The following is an 8208-nucleotide window of genomic DNA, read 5'->3' as shown; positions in this document are numbered from 1 at the left end:
CCTCTGGTCTTTTAGGTAACTACAGGTGTCCTGAAACATTTCTAAATAAGAGTTGGCACTGTGTGTGCAAGTCAAGGCATCATGTTTGGTTTTTTTTAACTTCTCTATTCCCAGCTCAAGTGACTAAGCATATTTGTCTAAGAACATATACTATTACAAATATGAAGTATGTATTGCCTTTTTTCAGTTTCTTTAACTATGTGAATAGTGTTCTGAGAGATCCTACCAAATGTTAATATAAATATTGGGAAGGAAATATTTTATCAAAGTTCTTTTTTAAAAATTAGAAGAAACTTTGACTAAATATTCTTTATTATTCCTAGGGAAGTAGAAAGCATTTATATATAAAAAAAAAAAAAAAACAAACCACCAAACAACCCCAAAAGATACTTCATGCCTCCTGCTAGTCTCTTACATGAATGACTAGAAGTTGTACAAGAGATTCCTGCTTAACAGATGCTGTTGGGCATACCTCTTGGCACATATCTCTTCAGCTTCTGGCCACTGTAAGAGACCTGGCCATAAAAAGGCTTGTAGTCTATTAATTTGTGTATGTCTGTCCGATGGTGCTGGAGCACTGCAAGTTTTGCTTGTTCGCTTTGTTTCTGCCTCAAGCCCTCATGAAAAAACACATTGCATGCATTGCATGAGCAACTTCTCTATCCTATATGCATTCCGAAAGCCTTGAAGTGTATGCAACTCATCCTAAAGACCTCCTTCAAGCCAAATACAGTCACCTACAATAACACTTACAACAAATACCTGTTGATGATTTGAAGCTGATGGAAGACTACTGTGGAGGGCACTGTGGATGAAAAGCATTGCATTCATATCCAATGTTAGGTCTGCTTGCTGACTTAGTATCTCAGGTATGCACTAATGCTCTTACCAATGTGAAAAACCTTGGACACAAAACACTGCCTGACTAAAAGCATCTGTTTGCTGCTGGATTCTACTGGAATTGAGTCTCCTTAACCTATAAAGTAACATTCCTCCTAATTTTCTTACCTTGTTTATAATTTGAATTAATTAATTTAGGAAGACATTGACTGATATTAGTAAATGCAAATAAAAGATTCCTGCAATTTACCACTAACAGCAAAACCAAAGCAACAGTAAACTGCCCAGAAAAAGCAATGATACCAATCTTGTGGTGCACTGAGTAATACATGTATTGTAAACTACAGATTACCAGGCTTGTGCAATGAATTTTAAGACCTATTCAAAGGACTATCAAAAGCAGTTGCTGATCCCACTAACATCCATTGATTTCAACAAAAGTGTAATCAGGACGAAATGAAACCCATGTAAGCAAGTGTATGTTGTCTGTCAGGAGCATGACTAGATCAAGACTGGAAACAATGCACTGAACTTTTTTGCTAACGGAAAGAAGTGTAAAACTGTTTTGCTCTTTTAAAGTAAATATTAAGTAAAATACAGTCAAACATCACATGTACTAAACACAAGTTTCCATGAGTTCCCCTTAAAATGTTACTATACATTTTAATCCATGCAAACAATATTTTATGATCAAACTTACTAATTTAAGTGGGGTTCCATCTAAAAGAACAACTAAACTTCAGCTAGCAGAGTAAAATTTCCAGTAAAACTGAGGAGTGTTGAATTTTGGACCCTATATGAGGCTACAGGTTTATCTTTAAAAATGCTCAAGAGAAATGACTGAAGTCACCTCCTTATTATTGAACATTAGGTTTTGTAATTATAGGTAGGAGATTTGTTCCAGCCTGTGAAGTTTGTTTTCAGAACAACGTCCTCTCAAATTAGTCCTGCAGTTTATAAAACATTAGTACACTTGGCTTCTAGTAACTCAAGTTCATGACATTTTTTTAAAAGGCATTCCCTGCCAAGTAATGGTTAGGGAGACAAAATAACACGCATTAGAGAGAGTAATCAAGTTTACCATACTTTAAATATATCTGAAATTGATTTAATGGAAGGCACAAATACCTTAACGTTTGCAATATTCTGTTTCTCACTTGCTCAAAAAGGATGGAAGGGCACAAATCGGTTGATGAGTTGTTCATAAAACTATTCATACAAAATACAATTTTGCTCAATACCTGAGCTGAGCACAAGCCAAGTTCTATTCAGTCACATTTATGTAATCTTTCAGGAGTTAAAGGCAAGTCAAAGAACTGGGGAAGTCAAAGAATTGGGCCTTAAATTTATCCAAAATATTAATACTCTTGAAAAGCTAAATGACAAAGTAATCTGATTGAAACGATGGGATCATTTATAATAAAGTCTGCTGGCTCTCAAGATTTTCACCCTGATCACACTTCTACCAGCAGCAGCGACATGTAATTCAACTGGAGGCAGTGTAAAACGAGTACATGAGACCACAATCATGCCTTTTGAGTGTGGCATCAATATCTTTACAACTTTTATTTAAAACAAAAGCTTTTCCCCCTTGATTTGTATTACAGTTTTCTTCCTAGAAATCCTGGCAAAAAAAACCCCAAACATCTTTCTTATTCTTTCTCTCTCTTACTTTTTTTTTCCTCAGAGGTACATAGAAATTACACAGCACTTAGCAAAGCTGCCAAGGACAGTTCAGCTGTAAGTGTCATAACAAGCATCACATTTCATGTGTTTCTTTGCCAGCCTTGATGTCATGCAGGAAAGATCAGATGATATTTGGCATGCGGGAGGACAGACCAATCTACCATCCCAAAGCTACAGCAGAAGGAAGCTGGTGTGAATGCATGGAGGTTACTTCCCTGGAAATATTCCAGCCTTGAATTCATGGAAAGCCCCTCAGGAATAATTTCAAAGCTTAGAAAACTAGGCAGGGAGCTGAATACTTACACCTTTTGCACTTCCTGAATCTCTCTGTGGGCATTTACTGCCAAACTTGCACTGACTGGGTTACTACACATCAGACCAACTCCTCATTTCTGCCCCCCAGCTTCTCATGTACAGGCTGCGGAGTAAATCAAGGGGCTCCCCGAACAAGTAGGCCTGCAAAGAAGACAAATCTACCAAAGGCCAGGCTGCTGGGAATCTGGGCAGGGACAGCAGAGAGCCATGACTAGTAACAAAAGGGAAACAGGGAAATGTCTGTGACCTCTGTTACAACTCAAGAGCACCTACAGCCTCTGCAATGCTGTGTTACTGACAGCCAAAGGTGAGCATCTGGAAGAATCCTGATTAAATACAACACTAACCAGCTGAGCCCAGTCATACGCCCCATCACCTCTCAGAAGGCTGATCTGGATCCCCTACCCCGTCACTTCCTTTGTGCCTGTCAGACAGCTCCATCATCAGGTTGTAAAAGTGTCTGAATGCCACATTTAAGAACAGCATCAGCTCGCATCTGTGTGTTTAGGAGACTTCCTCACTGTTTCAGGAAGCAGCAATTATTACTGTTGTGGGAACAACCTCAACAGTTTGGCAGAAAAGCTGGAAGGTGAGTAAATAAATTCAGAAAAGACGTTTTTAAACTTTGGTCCATAAGAACATGAGCCGAACACAGTAGAAAAACCTGGTGCAAAACCTCTGCTGGTGCAGCTACACGGTTCCCAGCTCTCAGCTAATATCTGTACTCTGTACTCTAGACTGAGCTACAGCCTACAGACAGGGTGACTCAGGGGACTGGTTTGGAGATTGCCGTGTCGTGATCTGTGATATAGGCAAGATATGGGCACTGTTCTGAGACTGATACAGATGGATTTTGAAACGGCATTTGATTTATCAACCACAGTGGCAGTCAGTTGATAACAGTAGGGTTTTTTTCCAGGAAACTTTATGAGAATTTAGGAGAACAATAGGACTGTGCCTACATCGATCTATTTGCAACACAGGTCCCACAGCTTTTTTAGCATCTCCTCACACTACAGATCTTCATTAATTAATTCATGTATCTAGCCTCATTTTACTGCATCTCAGACTTTATAAAGGCTTTTGCATTCTTCTTAACTCTCATAACTCCAATAACAGTTTTCAGGAAAAATAAGTTTTTGACCTGCTTACAAGGTTTTCACTATATGGAATAAGATTTTTCAAGTACTAAAAGTCCTGCATATTTTATTTAAGCGAAATGCTCAGCCACCCACAATGAGCTCAGAAGCAACCAGTTTCTGTTGTGACTTAATCCTTTGCACAATGGTTGAGAGAGATTGAGACAGGAAGGGCAAGTTCTTACTGCACGAGCTAAAGCAGCACAGAGGCTCCAGACGGAAAGGAGGAAGGAAATTAAGAGGGGGGAGCACCATTTTTCAAGACAGGAAGAGGACAATAACCTCCCATCTCCTTTAGCAGAGAAACACAGCTCTAGATGGAACATGGTATGTTAATGTGTTCATGTGCCCTGCTAAGGCATTCCTGCTAACCTCAAGATTATTCTGTTGACGGCCAATTTACATTCATTTGTTCTTGGGACAAGACTGGGAAGAAGCATATGCCTTTCCCTTATTTAAAACTCAATACTTGCTTGTTGATGATAATGGCAGAAAAAACAAGATGTCTGTTTCATTCTTATTTAAGTAATCCTTTTATCTAATTAAATCCAATTCTTATGCTTCCCTTCCTCTCTCCCCAAAAAATCTCAAAACAAAACCAAAATAGTCAAGACATTCTTTTCACTTTCACTTTATTAAAAAGGTTGTTTAAAAAAAAAAATTTTTTTTCTTCAAATGTCACTGAAAGTTAAAAATAGGAAGGTACCAGAAAAGTCTTTTGTAGTGCAGTCATAACAGTATCACATCATTGTTGAGCACCACAATTAAAATGATACATTATGACAGTGATGTGATACATCTCTGCATTTGGTCTTTCAGGATGCAGCAAAAAAACTATTCCAATTTTTGTTCTGTCTGCCAACCATTTTTTCAAATGGGCTGCTGTTCATGTACTTTGAGATGGTAAAGCATTCTTTCCTTTAGATGCTGTGATATGGGTATTTTTAAAACACATTTTTGAGGTGTTAAAATAACATTATTGTATAGCCACCAAACCTGCTAAGTCAAGAAAAAGAAGACTAAGAAAAACTCTGGGATACGTAATACTTTTAGCTGGACCCAAGAGCTACAGTTTGTTTGGAAGACTGCAGCCAGGATAATTATGTTGCCTTTTGTGAATTAAATAAGAGTTGCAGGTGTGAAATTACTTTTGATATTTAGATAATTAAATTAATTTAGGAGACAAATTCATGCTGACATTTGTGAATGTAGATGCTGCTACATATCAGACTGAAAATGAAATGTGAAAATCCTTTAAAGCTGAAGCCACCTAAAGAGGCATTTGTGAATTATATGAATACTGTTTTCTTTACAGTGAAGGACCATCACAAGAGAACTCTCCTCTTCAGAAACCAATCCTGTTCTATAATGCATAAATGATTGTGTCTACAGTAAACTAAAATCTACATCTGTCAACCTTAATTTATAACCAGACTTAATAAGATATTAATTAATATTTTGTTCCTTTATACCATGTGAACTAAGATCAAGGAAAACTGCAAATTGGAATGAATTTTCAGATGCATTTCTTATGTAGATAAAAGGCAAAAAATTCACCATTGCACCAAACCTTGAATATGCAATGAATCACGCAAGTGAATACCAATCTAAGTTTAAGCACTCCTAGGTATTTGCAATATTGTGTTAAAAATCAATGAGAACACCAGTGGCCAGCCTATTTAAGACCCATGCTCATGAAGCTCTCCTCCAAGTTGACTTGGCCATGGAATCATCTATTTGTGATATGAATGTTATGTACTCTAAGACATTTGGCTGATACTTCTTTGCAGAGAGAACTTTCAGAAACCGCAGATTTTTTTAAATAGATGTTTCTGCCTATACAGATGGTACAAACTTGCATACATCAAGATCAAGGTGTCTAAGTCAGCAGTATTGCATCAGTGGAAAAGGAATAACCTGAGAAGGTAAGAGTCCAATTGTTCTTCAAGCAACACAATTATTCTTTATAACTCTAAGGGCCTGGAAATTTAGATTATTTATTTATCCACGTTCAATAAATCAACGCTGCAATAGGTAGCTCAACAACAAAAGTGATATTGAAACTAGAAGGCAATTCACAAGAAGAACATGCTACCAATGTGATTAAAGTGTTGCATGAATCAACACTGAGAGGAACCAGAGTATGTAATAATGACATTTAACTCAGAAAAATAGGTAACAGGAACAAAAAAACCCCAAAACCAGACCACAACTATTTATCTTAAGGGTGACAGGGAGTGAGGGGGGAAGACTTGTTTGCCAGGACAGAGTAAGTTATTTCCTATTATTATATCTGAAAAGGAAGATTTATAGGAAAAAATATTTACTGAAGTTAATGGTAGTGGTAGGGATAACTAGAATGTGGGACAGTATAAAGGCCATTTGTAGAAGCTGTACTACTGGAAACACCCAAAAGTCAACTGAAGTATAAACTGAAACTATTAGAGTTGGCAGTTTTTCTACCACCTAGACTGTAACACCCCAGCCTGGGTAGAATGATGCTGTGTGAGATCTTGTCATCCTGCTAAAGTCAAAGAAGACAACATCTGCTGCTCCTTCCTCATCCATAAATCTAGTCATTGCATTATAACATGAATCAGGTTGGTCAAGCATATTACTCTTGGCAAATCCACACCGTCAGTTCCCAGTGACCTTCTCTTTCATGTGCTAAGAACTGAATTCCAAGAGGACTTGCACCATAATTTCCTGGGGACCTAAGCAAGGCTGACCCATCTGGTCCCATGAATTTGTACAGGTTAAGATTTCTCAAGTGAACCCTGACTGGACCCTCCTGCACTACCAGTAGTTCCTCTTGTGTTTGAGCCTGTCTCCAGGCACAAAGGCCTGGGAGATGCTGGTAAAGACAGAGGTGAATAAAGTGTTGAGTACCTCATTCTTTTTGTATCTGCTGCCACTAATTTACCCAGCACATTAGCCATGGGCCTACATTTTCCTCATTTGTTATTTGCTGCTAATGTAGTGGTAAGCATGCCCTTGCTGCTTATTGTCAGTCTCAGCTCTAGGTGAACTTTGCTTTCCTACTACCACCTGTGCCATCCTGGGCAACTTCTATATTCTTTCTTTGTAATATGCTCCTGTTCCTGCCTCTTACATATGTTCTTTTTGCATTGCAGCTCAGTCATCTGTTCCTGATTTGGTCAAGCCAGTCTTCTGATACGTATACTCACTTTCCTGAGTCCTGGCATGGACAACTCTTTACTCCTTAAGAACAACATTTTCTGAGTCAGTCAGCTCTCTGGAGCTCCTTTGCCCTTCAGTGCTGCCTTCTACAGGATGCCACCTACCAGCTCCCTGAATAAGCCAAAGTCTGCTCTTCTGAAGCCCAGGGTCTCTCCCCTGTTCTTTTCTTACCTCACCCCCCATCAGGAACGAGAGACAAGGCTGCAATAGATCCCACCAACAAACTACATCATCTCAGATCATAGCATGCAAAGGCCTGAGGTACTCGGTCCTACAACACACGTAGTGGAAATCACTCCTGTAAAGCTGAAGACCCAGGACTCTGAATGCTTGCAGAGGAAAGTTCACTGTGCAGCAGAAAATGTGTTTATTTTGTTTTCCTTCCTAAAAAATTTAATAAATGGCAAAGGTTGTCCTGTGTGTACGTATGGATTTCATTATTCAGGGGAATTTATATCAACTTTTAAAAGATATAGTTATCAATCCTGACGTGTCACGTAAATACATTTATTCTTTATAAAATATGGCACTGGGGAATTCCAAAGCTGTGTTCTTATCCGCTTTCTTTCAAATGTCCAGCAATGACAACTGTACCAGCCTCCTATGAATTCAGAGGCAGCTGTTTATTTCTTTATGCCTCACTGTCTTTCTCTACCCAGTTGCCTCTTAAACTGTAAGCCCTTTGTGGCAGAAAAGCCTTTTGTTCATTGTTTTGTGGTGGATTTTTTTGGACAGCACCCAGCACAATGAGGAATGAGGTTCCTAAGCTTTACCATAATATTAAGCAACATATGTTCATCCATTTTTTTCTATTTTTATATTTATATAGGTGACATTTTAGACCCTTTGTACCCAGCTCAGCCACACTACAGAAACTGCTCCACACACATCTTCCCTAAGATAGTGGTTTCGGCTACAGTAAGTAGAAGATCGTTCCAAATACTCCTCTTCAAATGTGTAACATAAATATTGCCCAATACATCATCTACAGATATAATCAGATTTCTGAAGAGAGACAGAGGCACAA

The 8208-nt window shown here is 38.5% G+C and overlaps 1 long non-coding RNA gene across 1 annotated transcript; it reads left to right on the top strand.

The window, feature by feature from the left end:
* The first annotated feature begins 3330 nt into the window (after positions 1 to 3330).
* Positions 3331 to 7595, top strand: LOC129784149 (uncharacterized). Its single transcript, XR_008746580.1, has 3 exons — positions 3331 to 3430; positions 5771 to 5905; positions 7115 to 7595. It is a non-coding gene; the product is annotated as an uncharacterized LOC129784149 (long non-coding RNA).
* The last annotated feature ends 613 nt before the right edge of the window (positions 7596 to 8208 follow it).

The sequence above is a fragment of the Falco peregrinus genome, chromosome 3, assembly GCF_023634155.1.
Source record: "Falco peregrinus isolate bFalPer1 chromosome 3, bFalPer1.pri, whole genome shotgun sequence".
NCBI classification, from domain to species: domain Eukaryota; kingdom Metazoa; phylum Chordata; class Aves; order Falconiformes; family Falconidae; genus Falco; species Falco peregrinus.
The sequence above is the reverse complement of the archived record's forward strand: the minus strand, read 5'-3'. Positions and strand labels throughout refer to the sequence as shown.